This window comes from Peromyscus eremicus, chromosome 20 (assembly GCF_949786415.1).
Source record: "Peromyscus eremicus chromosome 20, PerEre_H2_v1, whole genome shotgun sequence".
NCBI classification, from domain to species: Eukaryota; Metazoa; Chordata; class Mammalia; order Rodentia; family Cricetidae; genus Peromyscus; species Peromyscus eremicus.
Window position 1 is genome coordinate 14,581,712 of NC_081436.1, and position 16,138 is coordinate 14,597,849.

General features: G+C 45.7%; 1 protein-coding gene across 1 annotated transcript in view; it reads right to left on the reverse strand.

The window, feature by feature from the left end:
- Zbed4 (zinc finger BED-type containing 4) overlaps positions 1 to 13,105 on the reverse strand; it is a 39,561-nt gene extending 26,456 nt beyond the window's left edge. Inside the window, exon 1 of the mRNA XM_059247416.1 lies at positions 12,321 to 13,105. The gene's annotated coding sequence lies outside the window, so the exon portion shown is untranslated. The remainder of the gene's footprint in view (positions 1 to 12,320) is intronic.
- Positions 13,106 to 16,138: the final 3,033 nt, after the last annotated feature.

The following is a 16,138-nucleotide window of genomic DNA, read 5'->3' on the forward strand; positions in this document are numbered from 1 at the left end:
GAAAGAGTTTTAATAAAATTTTCTTCCAAAACAGATTCTACAAAGAAACTGGATTTTATTTATTTTTAGCAGGGAAGGGTAACAGAAAATTAGGCTGTAAAAAACGCTTTGGCTGGACCTGTGAGGTGGTTTAGCAGTTAATAACAGTGCTTACTGCCAAACTTGACAACCTGAGTTCTAGGGTGGAAGGAGAGACAGCTCCCACCAGTTGTCCTCAGACCTTTCCAAGGGCTATGTGCTCCCACACACAGATACAAATAAGTGCAGTAATAAAACTTTTAATGCTTTTTCTAAATGCATAAAAATTATTTTGCTAGGCATACTTAAAAATGTAAACTTTTAAAATTAATTTTCAGATTGTCTGTATGCAAATACTGTGGTCCATATGAAATATGTGTATATGTGTGTGTACATGTCAATGTAGAGATGGAATTTTGGGATAAATGCTAACATTTTGTTGTACATAATGACAGTGAATATTTTAATAACTTACTGGGTATATATGTTGAAAAATCATGAAGGCTTTAATTATTAACATAATTGCTTATTTTCTGCAGATTTTTAAAATTATTATTTTGTGTGCATGAGTGTTTTTTTTTTTTTTAAAGATTTATTTATTTATTATGTATACAGAAGAGGGTGCTAGATCTCATTACAGATGGTTGTGAGCCACCATGTGGTTGCTGGGAATTGAACTCAGGACCTCTGGAAGAGCAGTCAGTGCTCGTAACCTCTGAGCCATCTCTCCAGCCCATGCATGAGTGTTTTGCCTGCATGTATGTCTGTGCACCATGTGTGGTATGTACAGTGGCCCTGGAAGCCAGAAGAGAGTGTTGGATACCCTGGGACTGAAGCTGGACAGTTGTAAGCTGCTATGTGGGTGCTGGGGATCAAACCCAAGTCCTCTGGAAAAACAGCCAGTGTTCTTAACCACTGAGATACCACCCCAACCTCATTTTTAGCTGATTCTTACAGAATTGACTACTTAGAGACATATCTTTACAAGGTCAAGGTTCAGCTAAGTATCTGCTTATATTAAAGTTTTTATTTGTTTATTTTTAGGCGGGATCTTACTATGTAGCCCTGACTGGCCTGGAATTCCCTATGTAGGCTAGGCTGTCTTTGAACCACCTGCCTCTACATCCTGAGTATCTTAAAAGCACATGCCTCCTCCATGCCTGGCAAGAATATTTTTTAATTGTGTCTATGTGGGAGTATGTGCATGTGACTGCAGTAGCCCATGGAGGCCAGAAGATGGCATAAGATCCTTTGAAGTTGGATTGTGAGGTGCTGGGAAGTTGAACGCCAGTCTTCTACAAAAGCAGTATATCCTCTTAACAGCAGAACTATCTCTCCAGCTTTGTTAAATTTTTGTTTGTTTGTTTGTTTGTTTGTTTTTCGAGACATTGTTTCTCTGTAGCTTTGGAGCCTGTCCTGGAACTCACTTTGTAGACCAAGCTGGCCTTGAACTAAGAGATCCGCCTGTCTCTGCCTCCCAAGTGCTGGGATTAAAGGTGTGTGCCATCACCTGGCTATGTTAAGATATTTTATGGTTTTATTTAGGTGGTGGTGGTGTTTGAGACAGGGTTTCTCTGTGTAGCCCTGGCTGTCCTCTGTAGACCAGGCCAGAGATCCACCTGCCCCTACCTCCCAAGTCCTGGGATTAAAGGCGTGTAGATGTAATTCTAAACAGTCTTATTAAATAAGAAACACAGAGCCAAATATAGAGTTAAAAGCCCAAGAGGTCAGAGCACTAGCGAATTGCCTTTAGCTTACCAGTGGCTGCCGTCCTTCCCCTGAGAAAGAGACCTACTTCCTGTGTATCTGTATTTTTAATTGCCTTTCTGTTCTGCCTTCTCATTGGCTGTAAACCCAACCACATGACTTCGTCATCACTGCCTGTCTATACAGACCTCCAGGTCTCTATGGTTGGTACTGAGATTAAAGGCCTGTGTCTCCATGCTGGCTATGTCCTTAAACACACAGAGATTCTGTCTGCCATGTGATCAGGGATTAAGGGCATGTGCTACCACTACCAGACTTCTGCTTAATGGCCTGCTCTTAGCTCTGATCCCCAGGCAACTTTATTAACATACAAATAAAATCACATTTCAGCACAAATAAAATATCACCATATTTCCTCCTTCTATTCTAATAAAAAGAAAAAAGGAAAAAGTTATAACTAATATAAGAAAAACTATATACAATAAGTACAATAACTATATACAATATATATAAGCAATAAATACCTAGATATAGCTTGAATCTTAAAAGGGCTTATTAATAAAAACAAATCTGGAGCCAGGTATTGGGGTGAACGCTGGAAGATCAGAGAGACAGAATCAGCCACAGCTAACCTCACCTCACCAATTCTTCAGCTGATCCTGTTTCCTCGGACTGGAAACCTCTGTGTTCTCATCCAAATGGATCTCAGCTTAACTGCTGCTCAAAAGCCTAAAAGCTTAACCAGCTCTAGTTCCTGGTTCTCATGCCTTATATACCTTTCTGCTTTCTGCCATCACTTCCTGGGATTAAAGGCGTGAGTCACCATGCCTGGCTGTTTCCAGTGTGGCTTTGAACTCAGAGATCTGGATGGATGGCTGTCTTAGGAATACTAGGATTAAAAGGATGTGTGCCACCACTTTCTGGCCTCTGTATCTAGTGGCTGTTCGGTTCTCTGACCCCAGATAAGTTTATTAGGGTGCACAATATTTTGGGGAACACAATATCACCACAAAGGCGTTTGCTACCACCCATCCGGCGGTACAAAGCACTTCACAGTGCTGCTAGCTATTGTGTTTATTGTATTACACAAGTCTCCTAAAATGCAAAGCTTAGCAGAATATTTTACCAAGCTGGTGTCCTCCAAACTAGAATTCTCAGTGGTGCTAACCTTCCCCAGGCCTATTCATGGGGTCCTAATTGTATTATGACTATTCTCTAAGCAAAGATCACTAGACATGTCCCAACACCATGCACCCCAAACACTGCCTAATAATTTTGAAGACACTGGACATTTGCCACCCAGCAAGCACATCCGTAAAGCAGTACTTAATTTTCAAAACAGTTTTCTTTAAATGTTTGCTCTTGTTGATTATGTTTTTGTAAATCTTTCTAATTGTTGTCTGTGAACGTTCTACAGAGGTACAACTTCTAACAAGAGAACCTGAGCAATGTTTTTTTTCTTTCATTTTAAATATACATTTATTTGCATGTGTATTCATGCTTCCATAGGCAGGTCAGAAGACATCTTGCAGGAGTTGGTCCTCTCCTACTACACAGTTTCTAGGAATAAACTTCAGATGTCAGGCTTGGTGGCAAACACCCTTACCTTATGAGCCATCTCACTGGCCCCTTGAAAAAAACTTTTTTTATTTCTATTTCAGGGTGGTGGTGGCACACCCCTTTAATCCCAGCACTTGGGAAGCAGAGGCAGGTGAATCTGAATTTGAGGCCAGCCTGGTCTACAGAGTGAGCTCCAGGACACCAGGGCTACACAGAGAAATCCTGTCTCAAAAAATGAAAACAAAACAAAACAAAAAAATTTATTACATGTACTGTGCGTGTATGTGTACCTGACTATATATGGACGTCAGAGGAGGCAGTTTTCTCCTTCCAACATGTGAGGCCTAGGATTGAACTCAAGTTGCCAGGCTTGGCAACAAGTGCCTTTACCCACTTGGCCACAGAACAGGCAGAGTTAAAGTAGAAGAACAGACTCCAAGACAGCCCGACCTGAGAGCCACTCCCTCTAAACCGCTTAGTTGGTTAAAATTGTACGTGAAGATTTTTATTGGCACTAACGTCTTAACATCACTCACTTACTCCTTACCCTACAACATGGGATCAGACCAGACCAAGCAGGACAGACCCCACTCTGGCAATGAGGGGCAGCTGAGATAAAAGCACCAGATGGTTAAGCAGTGGTGTTTTCACAGGAGTAGTTTTCAGAGACAAGGTGGGGAAGTTGTCAGGATAAAACCAACAACTGCTGAGCATGATGGTCCTTGCCTATGATCTCAGCATTTGGGAGGCTGCAGCAGGAGAATCTCAAATTTGAGGTAAGCCTAGGCCCATACAGAGACCCTATTTCAAAGCCAACAACAAAAGGAACCACTTCCAAAAGTGACTAGAGCCAAGTTACAGAAAACTGGGCACGGTGGTGCATGCCTTTAAATCCAGCACTTGAGAGGTAGAGGCAGGTGGAGTTCCAGGCTAGGTTGGTCTACACAGAGTTCCAGACCAGCCAGGGTTATATAGTGAGGTCCTGCCCACCCCCACCCTCCCCCAAAAAAAGACAAAAGAAAAATTGTTTTGGAGAAATGGTTCTTACACAGGGTTACCTGACACCCTAACAGTGGATCCTACTAAAATTGTGTCTATATCTGTTTCAGACACAGCCATTATTTCACCATGAGACTGAAGTATGAAAACAAAGAGTAAGGAAATGGAGCTGGCAGGAAGGAAGATATTCTAAAGAGACAGTAGTGAACCTCCTTTTGGCTACCAAACTATTCAAACAATGGTACCCAAGAAACTGGTAGCAACATTGTAGAGCACTGAGACAGACTCTTCTAAATAAGTGTGGGAGGGGCACTGCTTTAATCTTCCTTTTTTTTCTTTTTGGAGACAGGGTTTCTCTTTGTAACAGTCCTGGATCTCACTTTGTAGACCAGGCTGGCCTTGAACTCACTGAGATCTGCCTGCCTCTGCCTCCCAAGTGCTGGGATTAAAGGCGTGGGCCACCACCTCCCAGCTATGCTCTTAACCACTGAGCCAACTCTCCAGCCCCATTACTTTCAATATTTTATAACCATAAATAGCAAAATTTTAGTTTTTGTCATCTTTTTAAGAAAACAACTTTCTTTTTTAATGCTACTTCAGCCTCAAATCAAAAAGGGAGGAGGGGGGAAGCACATTAGTTTTGGTTTTTGCTGCACCAGACTCCTGTGGCTCTCCAACATTGTCACACCTATGTGAAGAAGAATCTACTTACTGATAAGGGTAATAGTCTTGAAATGAGACACTGTACAGAATTGGAAGGCGGAAAGAAAGACTTGTTCATTGTGATACTTTCTGTAGGCAGCCAGTTTGTTTCTCCTAGGGAAATCCTGGATCACCCATCGTCATGTTGGCTCCTAAGGAACTGCTGTTGTAAGCAGCTCATCAAGAGTTGAAGTTCATGTAGCCTTGTTGGGAATATGGAAAAGGAAGAAAGCCACATGACTGCCCATCCAGTCTGGGAAGATCTGGATGATTCTGCACATGCAAAAATGACTTGAAATTTATGTATAGACACGTACCAATTCATCTTCAGCTGACTGAATGATGGAAGATAGCCCTTCTCCAAAGCAGGGGTGGAATGTTCTGCTTTCACCACACATTTTATAAGTACATTTCCTTTTTTGAATTGGCCTATAGATTGTAGGTTCCTTTTGTATATAACCTCTATTATTTTGCTTTAAAAGAAAGTCTGTTCATATTTAATGCCCTGTATTAGTCAGTGATTTTTGTTCAATATTATTTAAACCATTTGCCATTACCGAAAGAGAAATACTTATTTGTGTTTTAAATAAAACTGATATGGGGGGGGGGAAGAATCTACCTATCCCAAGACTGTAGGGGTGACACTTTGATCTTGAAAGATGAAAGTTCCCAGGAGGATGGCATTCAGAGCCAGCATCTATTCCATAGCACTCATTTTATTCTCCAGGAAATAAAAATCAGTTTAAAATGAAACTAAGGGCTGGGAAGATGGCTCAGTGGATGAGACACTTGCTACCCAAGTATGGGGGCCTGAGTTTGAATCCTCGGCACTTATGTCAAATGCCAAGTATGGCTACACACATCCCTGTAACCTCAGAACTGTGGAGGGTAGAAAGAGAGAAGTGCTGAGCCTTGCTGCCCACCAGCCTAGCTCCAGGCTGAACAAGAGACCCTATTGTAAAGTAATACTGTAGAGTTACAGCAGAACATCTGACATCTTCCTCTGGCCTCCATGCACAAATGCATGCACTTGCACATACATGTATTCTCTCTCTCCATGAGGCATACATATAAAGTAAGACCATCAATGACAAACAAAGGTTCCTTCCAGAACAGACCCAGTCCTTTAGCCCTCTCCAGCTCAAGAGCCACCCTCTGACCCAGGACTAGCCATTTGATGTGGAAAATATTGCCGCACTTGAGCAGGGTAAGAACAGAGGGAAAGACGAGGCAGAAAGGGAGCACTCAAAAATACAAATTTTTGGTGCTGGACAGATGGCTCAGCAGTTAAGAGCACTGGCTGTTCTGCCAGATGACCTTGGTTCAATTCCCAGCACCCACATGGCAGCTTACAACTGTCTGCAACTCCCAGATGTGACACCCTCACAGAGACATACATGCAGGCAAAATACCAATGCACATAAAATAAAAATAAATTCTTAAAAAAAATACAAATTTTCGCCGGGCGGTGGTGGCGCCCGCCTTTAATCCCAGCACTTGGGAGGCAGAGGCAGGTGGATCTTTGTGAGTTCAAGGCCAGCCTGGTCTACAGAGCGAGATCCAGGAAAGGCGCAAAGCTACACAGAGAAACCCTGTCTCGAAAAACCAAAACACACACACACACACACACACACACACACACACACACACACACAAATTTTCTAGTATTTTGTATTTTTCAGTTTCAAATATAAAAGTCCTAAATTTAGCCAGGCAATGGTGGTGCCCACCTTTAATGGGGGTGGGGGAGGGCAGACTGGTCTACAGAGCTACACAGAGAAACCCTGTCTTGGAAAAACCAAACCAAACCAAACCAAAACAAAACCTCCTAAATTTTAAAGTAATTGGTTCAAAGGATCCTTTCCACAGTTTAGACAGCATGGCATGGAACTATCTCAATTTAAGACATATGTTCTGATTTGGGAGAAATGTTGCTTTCCAATGAAAGCTTTGCTATGCACAAGTGCGCAATGAGGATGACACTCCCCCTTTCAGTGGGGATCACTCAATGATTTCCTAACACAACCACCCACTTGCATTTAGTCAACTCAACTGCTTTGACTACCTGATATATCCAACATGGGGCAGCATTAACTTTTCCTTTTTCACATTCAAATTGTAACATATTAAATGAAAACCATTTTAAAATACCACTTCTCAACAGCAGCATTCTGCCAAAACTACACACACACACACACACACACACACACACACACACGAGTGCCCTGCTGTGGGATGTCCTGTATGTTGTGAATATATGTTGCTATGACTGATCGATAAGTAAAACACTGATTGGCCAGTACCCAAGCAGGAAGTATAGGATAGGTGGGACAAACAGAGGAGAATTCTGGGAAGTGGAAGGCTGAGGCAGAGAGACGCTGCCAGCCACCATGATGAGAAGCAGATGTTAAGATACCGGTAAGCCATGAGCTAAGTGGCAACTTATAGATTAATAGAAATGGGTTAATTTAAGATATAAGAACAGTTAGCAAGAAGCCTGCCACGGCCAATCAGTTTATAAGTAATATAAGTCTCTTTGTGTTTACTTGGTTGGGTCTGAGTGGCTTCGGGACTGGCGGGTGAGAGAGACTTGTCCTGACTGTGGGCAAGGCAGGACCAGAAAAACTCTAGCTACAGTGCCCTTTATGGTTAAGGCTCTCATATAGGTCAAACAAGCCTACAAGAGGGAATGTAGGGGCTGGAGAGATGGCTCAGCGGTTAAGAGCACTGGCTGTTCTTCCAGAGGTCCTGAGTTCAGTTCCCAGCAACCACATGGTGGCTCACAACCATCTGTAATGAGATCTGGTGCCCTCTTCTGGCCTGCAGGGATACATGTAAGCAGAGCACTGTATACATAATAAATAAATAAATCTTAAAAAAAAAAAAAAAAAAAAAAGAGGGAATGTAGAAGCTCTTACCAGAATGACATTTACCCTTCCACCTAGCAACCCCATACTAGGATTAGTTAGACCTAAAAGACCATGCTCCCCAAATAAAGAGCACACAGGACATCTTCAGCAACAATAACTCTCCACAGCAGGACTGGAACCCACAGGGAAGGCTTGCTACCCGCAGGATGTGCTGACAACTGTACAGACATGCTGCACTGACTACGAGTGATGAAGTGGTAGAGGGCAGGCTGTGATCAAAGCTGGACTCCTTCCTGTGGGTTGGCTACCAAAGAGTATTCCATCACCCATGCCATGTGTCCAAACATGCCACCTACACTCACTCAAGTCTCCAAATGCCAGGTCACAAGGTCTATACAGAGGCAGAAGGACAGACACAATACTAACCAAGATACAGGATTCTGGTCTGGAAGAAACAACTACTCAAGGCAAGTGGGAACTTAACTACAGACTGGCCACTGGATGATACCAGGGCTTCTCATTTCTTAGGTTATCTGTGATGGAAATGGAGTGGAGAGAAAAGAATACTTCTAACACCCACAATTTCCTCCAAAAAGTTTGTAAGCCCACAGAGGAGACAGCTGGCACCCTGAGGGTCCCATCTAGGGATGGGACATCAAGGAGCACCAACTCTGCAGTTCAGAAACTCAACATAAGTTAAAAACAAAAAACAACAGCAACAACAACAAAAACCCATCTGTCTTCAACGGGACTTTACAAGTCCTCACAGAGCTATCAAAGATACATAGGGGGTCTTTGTTTCCAAAGATCTTAAAACCTGGCCCATACCCGAGGGCAACTTTAATCTACTAGGCGTTCTGCAGAACTAACATATTCTAGGGGAAGCAACACCATCAATAGCCTTAATGCTACAAATGCCATAGAGTCACTGGGCCTATCTAGATGACAACTATAACCACTGAGACTATGCTGAGATGGGAAGCCCAAAGCTACAAAGAGTTAAACTTCAGAAATCTAGAACCAGTTATTTCTACAAGACATGGTCAGAAACCCTGATAAGGCTACCTTGGAAACAAAGCACATTCCACAGTAAGCAAACAGCCCACATTGAGGTCACTTGGTCCCTGTTTAGTCCCTGAAATGTTCTGGGTCACATACCACAAGCCTGGATTTTTCTGGTTGCTCTTTTTGTATTTCCCCTGAACTTAACACTAGCATCTTCACCAACTACCCTTTATGATCTAAGCAGTCACCAGTGACAGGCCTAAGCCACAGTTTCGGCTGAAAGTCGCTGGAAATCTTTAAATGTCCTTCACAGGATGTGAATGTGGCTTTCATGATACAGTGGCCAAACAGAGCCACATCCCTGTGATTGACAGATGGAGAAGAGACCACAAGGTGAGGCTTAGTGAGCAGCCATGATGGCTGCTTTAGACGAAAAGTCAACTGTTCACAGTATCTTCAGAGGTAATGCAGTTGAACAATGCAAATCTGGGGTTGCTGGTTCACCAAGCCAAGGGACCCCAGATCAGGGAGTAGTAGCTATGGCAATCATGACAGCACCCTTGTAGGGCAGCAAAGAAAAACAGGCTTACTGCTGCTGCTAGTGTAGACGCTGTACAAAAGAGAAAGAGAAACCTGGGCCACAGCTGCTGGGAGGCCCTCACATGGGAGAAGCTGTAAGCAGAACTCGTACCTTGCCGAACTTTTGTCCCAGCATTTTCACACCAACCAAGTCATTTAAATTGTGTGGCCACTGACTTCCCAAAGCATATCCCTGAAGAAGTGGGGAGGAAGCTACAGCAGACAGGCTCTAGACCCTGAAGTCATGACACCCTCCCCTGGTGCCCAGCCCCTCAGAGATGCCCTCAAATGAGCCAGAAGCACTTCATAGCACACTCTCAGACAGAACACACAGCAACAAGTCTGCCCTTAACTGTCTAATTTTCCTTAGAAAAACTACTTGGGAATTGGAGCTCCTTATTTTCTTATTTTAGAGATAGCATCTCAATATTTTGTACAGACTGGCTTTGAACTTCTGTGTTCAAACAAACCTCTGGCCTCAGCCTCCTTCCCTCAAGAGCTGGGAACAAAAGATGTACCCAGGTACAGGGAGGGCCCTTTTCTCAATATAGATCCCTACCACCGTTATAAAATTATAAAATTCTCTGAGAACAGGAATTTATAAAGACACCACTATTATAGCAGGTAGTGCAGTGCCAGGTACAGGGAAGAGGCAAGAATGGCCCACGAGACAGAGAAGTTCTTCTGTCTCTCCAGATGTCCTCTTCGTCAGAAACAGGAAAAGTTTTACTATTCCTAGCAATACCCTTCAAATTTTGAACTACTAAAAGCATATATCAAATAATTAGCAAGAAGGCTATGTGTTGAGTGTAGATCAGTGGTAGAGCGCCTGCCTAGCATGTCCAAGGCCCAGAGATCAATTCCCAGCACTACAAAAAATTTAAAAAAAAATTTTAAAAATTAGAAATAATTAGCAAGATGGGCTGTTGAGATGGCTCTGTGTGTAAAGGTGCCTGCCACACAAACCAGACAACCAAAGTTGGATCCCTGGAATACACATAATGGTGGAAGGAGAAAACTGCCTCTATTATCTTCTGACCTCCACATGTGTCCTGTTCTGTGGCACATGCACCACCCCATCATGCACACAACAATAATAAAAAAAAATTAAAATATGATTAGCAAGGAAATAACTTGCTATTAACAAGTACTTTGAAATCACTTTTGCTATAAAGCAACAACTCCTCACCTGGGACCACATGGTAACTAAATGCAGACAAAAGCCTGGCATTTAGACGGTGGTGGCACACGCCTTTGGTCCCAGCACTCAAATCTCTGTGAGTTCAAGGCCAGCCTGGTCTATAGAGCGAAATCCAGGACAGGCACCAAAACTACACAGAGAAACCCTGTCTCGAAAAACAAAAACAAACAAACAAAAAGCCTGGCATTCCTGGCCTCTTTCTGCATTGTCTCCTGTCTTGAGACTCTGGGTCCCTCACCTGTTTAACTCTGACTGTAGCTATGCCACATCCTCAAGGAGTCTTGTCTACAAGCTGATGACAGCCAATCCATTTCCTATTCCTTCAAGGTTGAAGGCACAAAGAGTAACTGAGGTATCTTAATGTCAGCTTTGACAATGTCCTGTCCCAAACCCACAGAAGGCACCTTAAGTCTCCAGTTGTCCTAAACCCCACAGACACATCACCTCATGATGAGATCACCCCCCAGCAGGAATACTCATCTCAGAGTAACTGGACCGTCTTCTTACCACCTTGAAGAACCAGAACTGAGATAATGATCAACCAGACCACACTGTGACCAAGACTACTTAATTATACATCTCTCTTGTCCCTACCTAATTCTGTTTAAACTTACAGCTCATGTCATGCCCTGAAGATGGGCTTAAACACTTACTTTTCATCTCCCTTAATGGTTGTTTTGATTATACTTTTTCGTGCCCTCTCACACTTCTGTTTGCACTCCCCACCTGCAACAGGGTTTCTTCAGGTATCCCTGACTGTTCTGAAACCAGTTCTGCAGACCAGGCTGGCCTTGAACTCAGACACCTGCTTGCTTGCCTCTGCCTCCTGAGTGCTGGGATTAAAGGATCAAAGGCGTGTGCCATCATGCCTGACTTGTTTGCTTTCTTCAGGGATGAGTGGCTGGACCTCGTATGCCGAAACCTGGATGGGACTCTGGCCTAGGACTCCAATTACAGGCATATTCCAGGATAAAGAAAAGCCTAGACACTAAAAAGTGGGGCAAGAAGGCTATAGAGATGGTTCAGCAGTTAAGAGCACTGGCTGCTTTTCCAGAGGACCAGGTTTCAATTCCCAGCACCGACATGGCAGCTCATAACTGCCTGTAACTCCAGTTCCAAGGGATCCGACACCTTCACACAGACACATGCAGGCAAAACACCAATGCACGTGAAATAAAAAGTGGCCTGGAGGATGACAGCCTGGGGAGCTGCTGCACTTCCCAGATATCAGGAAAGTCAGGAAGGGTAAGGACACGCTGAGACTCCTGCAGCTACATTCAGTAACATACAGAACACCTGCAGGAACTACGAACCCCTACAACAGCATCCTCAAAGAGTGACAAATGAGGCCGGGCGGTGGTGGCGCACGCCTTTAATCCCAGCACTCGGGAGGCAGAGCCAGGTGGATCTCTGTGAGTTCGAGGCCAGCCTGGGCTACAGAGTGAGTTCCAGGTAAGGCGCAAAGCTACACAGAGAAACCCTGTCTCGAAAAACCAAAAAAAAAAAAAAAAGAGTGACAAATGAGAAGAGTGACAGAGGTGACTCTGAATGGGTCTGTGCAGGTGTGCAGAAGGAAACAATGCTGGTTGGAAGAGCCTCTGGTTAGTGGCTAGGCCTCTAACCCCAGATGGCTCCACCACAGGGCTAACCAGTCGGTGGCCAAGAAAAGAGTCACTTACCTACTCCCTCCTCTCATCAGGTCAACCAGAAGTCAAAACTAAAGTATTTGAAGCCAGGCACATAGAAAACGCAGATATGAAGTGAAGAGGCGGAGGCAGTGACCATGGCCTTACTGTCTCCATGGTTCTGGAGCTTCACTGCCCAGTTCTCTCTTTCCAAACTCTAGACCCACCAGAGACCTGAAACACATACACATTGTTTTCACTGAACAAATACTATACATGAGCTCTCATATACTCCCCTCATAATTTCCTAAAAACCCTTTCAAAGGTGTTAGGGACTCTCCGTATATGTACCAACATCAAAGAGTTTTCGATCACCAAAACATCGGTCACCACAGTAAGGGATTAACTGGTCAGGGACACACTTGTGTAACCCTTGTCAAATGAACTAAGAGCTTTCTTTCCTTTTTTTTAATTTATTTTTACTTTATGTTCACTGGTGTTTTGCCTGCATGTATGTCTGTGTGACTGTGTCAGAAGCCCTGGAAATGGAGTTACAGACAGGCGTGAACTGCCACGTGGGTGCTGGGAATTGAACCTGGGTCCTCTGGAAGAACAGCCAATGCTCTTAAACCTCTGAGCCATCTCTCCGGTCTCTTGCTTTCTTTCAACGTAAGAGATTGCATACCTGCCTAAAAGAGTGAGTGTCTTAGGCTTTCTATTGCCATAACAAACACCATGACCAAAAGCAACTTGGGAAGGAAAGGGTTTATTGCATCTTACACTTCCAAGTAACAGTCTACACTGAGGGAAGTCAGAGCAGGAACCTGGAGGCAGAAGCCGTGAAGCACTGCTTACTGGCTTGTTTCTCAGGGTTTGCTCAGCCTGCTTTTTTATACCACCCAAGACCACCTGCCTAGGGGTGGCATACCACATCACTCCCCATCTTCCTGGGCATGACTTGCCTATATTAATCATTAATCAAAAAATGCCAGACTTACCTACATGCCAATTTTAAGGAGGCATTTTCTCAATTAAGACTCCCACTTCTGGGGGCTAGAGAGGAGGCTCAGTGATCAAGAGTTCTTCCAGAGAACCTGGGTTCAATTCCAAAAACCCATATGACAGCTCACAACTGTCTTAACTCCAGTTCCAGGGGACCCAACATTTAAAAAAAAAAAAAAAATTTAAATTCCCTCTTCCAACGATGTTTCTGTCAAGTTGACAAAAACCAACCTGCACACTGAGACTTTGAAACTTTTTAAAGATTCACAAAATATTTTGTTATATATCTTTTCCTGAAAATAAAAATCACAAAGAGAGATATGTTTATAGATTACAGGAAGGGAGCATCAATCCTTCATGGACAGGCTACTGAAACCTTCAGGATGTAGAGCAGTGGTTCTCAACCTTCCTAATGCTGTGACCCTTTAATATGGCCCCTCATGTTGTGGTGACCCCAACCATAAAATTATTTTCATTGCTACGTTGTAACTGTAATTTTTCTACTATTATGAATCGGAATGTAAGTATCTGTGGTTTCCGATGGTCTTTAAGCAACCCCGGTGAAAGGGTCGACCCTAGAGGGTCGCGACCCACAGATTGAGAACCTTTGGTGTAACGTCAACCTGATAGCTACCTCTCAACTCTGGTTAGTATGGAATTAACTCAAGCCCGAAACTTGGATTATCTCTAGCACTTTTTAAAAAAAACTCAAACTAAAATTTCCCTAGCCTTAATTTTACCAGCACGATATAAAGGGGAAAAATTTTCTTTCTTCCTAGAAAGTCACAAGAATGCACTTGCCATAGCTGACTGGTTTTACCAAGCCTGAAGTGTGTCTTTTTTTAAAAACGTCACTTAATCTTATCCTAATTAACTTCAAAACAAATGACTTCCCTTTTTACAAACACCACAATAGCGACAGAAGCTCCTCCGGAGGCTCCTAGCTGCAGGGACTTGAAAAGACGCGCACGAGCCTCGTGAGAACCTTCACACAGAACGAGGACCCGCAGCCATCCCAGCAGAGGCGAGTGGGTCGCCCAAAAAGGACAAAAGGAACAAAAATGACTGCAGGTCCTGCGACCGGGAAGACGCTGCGGAGCCAAGGCGTGAGTTTAAGTTTTGTGTTCGTAAAAGCCTCGGTAGTCAGCCCCAGAAGCACACGCTACAGCCAAGGCACCAAGAAGCGTGACACCGACTCGTGTCACCACCGCGCAGGCTGCCGGCGCCCCTTCCTGGACACGCGCGCCGACCGGCACCGGCTTGGGGGTGCCACGACGTGGCGGGAGACGGGCACCTGATGAAAGATCCCGCGGGGCGTCCCGCTGCCGCTCCTCTCCGCGGCCTGGGCCCGACGGGGGCGCGAGGCGCAGCTGTCAGAGGCCCGGCCGGGTGCACCCACGGGACGCAGCCCCCGCCCGGCCCGCCGCGCACGGACAATGGCGCGGTCCCCGACCCCTGCGCGGCGCCGGCCGTCGAAGACGTCGCTGAAGCGTCCCGCGCGCACTCACCTGAGGCGCCGGCTCCGCGCGGCGCAGCGCGGGCCCGCGGGCTGCGGACAGCGCGACGGGCGCGCCCATTCATTAGCCGCTTTGTCTGCCCCCGCCGCCCCTCCCGCCGCCCCAGCCCCGCCGCCCGCGATGCCGGACGCTGCGCCCCTCCCAGGGCCCCGCGCGGGTCGGGGGGCGGGGCCCGGGGCGGGGCTGGCGCGCGCAAGCGCAATCCGTGCGCACCTGCCCCGCCTTGGGTTGGGCCCAGAAGACCGCTGGCTGGGCTTGAGCAAATTAAGCAAGGCAAATGGGGCGGGGCCGCGAAGACTACGCAGGCGCAGTTTCCCCTCGCCCCCACTCTCTGGAGGTCAGGTTACGCCGGCGCAGTCTCACGCACTGGGCCTTGTTGCTGGTCTCCTCCGTCAAACTACGCAAGCGCGGTCCGGCGCACCTGCCCCGTTAGGGTTTCGTCCACAGACTACGCAGGCGCAGTCGCCGCGGCGGTTGGTTAGACTTGCACGTTTGCGAACGTTCGTCCTCCGCGGTTTCTTCTCCGGGCTGGGCCGTTAGTGGTGGTCCAGCGCCCTCCTAACGGCTGGCCGCGGGGCTTCCGGGCTTGTGGTCGAGACGGGTGCCCTCACGGGGGCGTGTGCGCAGCTTCTCCAGTAGCCCATGGGTGGAGGCTAGACACAGCAGGTGCTAACTGCATGGGGCCTGAGGCCCTGTTTGGGTAAAAGAAATGTGTTTATCGTAGAACGCCCCCCACCCCACCCCCGATTCAAATTCCTGTGCGGACCAAATAATTTCTGCAGGTGAAATTTGACCCAGAAATCTCTGTTGACACTTGAGACCACGGCTTGTTATTTTATGCGGAAGTTCTATCCTACGCTTGTCTCCTGCCTTGCGATTTGGGGAGAGTTTCTTCTGTGATTTAGGATTATAAATCCAGCTCTGGGTTGGTGGCTGATGTCACAGGTTGAAGCGGCTTGCTTGCCCTGATTCACAGTCACTAGTCGATGGAGATGCTTTTGCCAAGGTTCAAAGACAAGGCCTGAAGGAAAGGTGGTTTGCACTGCGGATGGAACTTAATGGCCGTCAATGGTCTGGAACCCTGAGTCTTGTCTTCTGTCTTCTCTGCCTTCCATTCAGGGCAGCTGTTGTATGTACTTGGAAGTGGTGGTTTCATATCGGGCTAGATAGGGAACAACGCAGACAGGCCTGGGTGGAGGTCCTCAGATTGCAGGTTCCTGTAGGGTACAGAAGTTTCTCTCCAGTAATCTACCTCTCCATGTTCGCTCATGAACATCACCGCACACCTCATGCAAGAGATAGCAGGGATTCTCAACCCCAGGGACAGATCCAGCTTCACGAAGGATTTCAGAA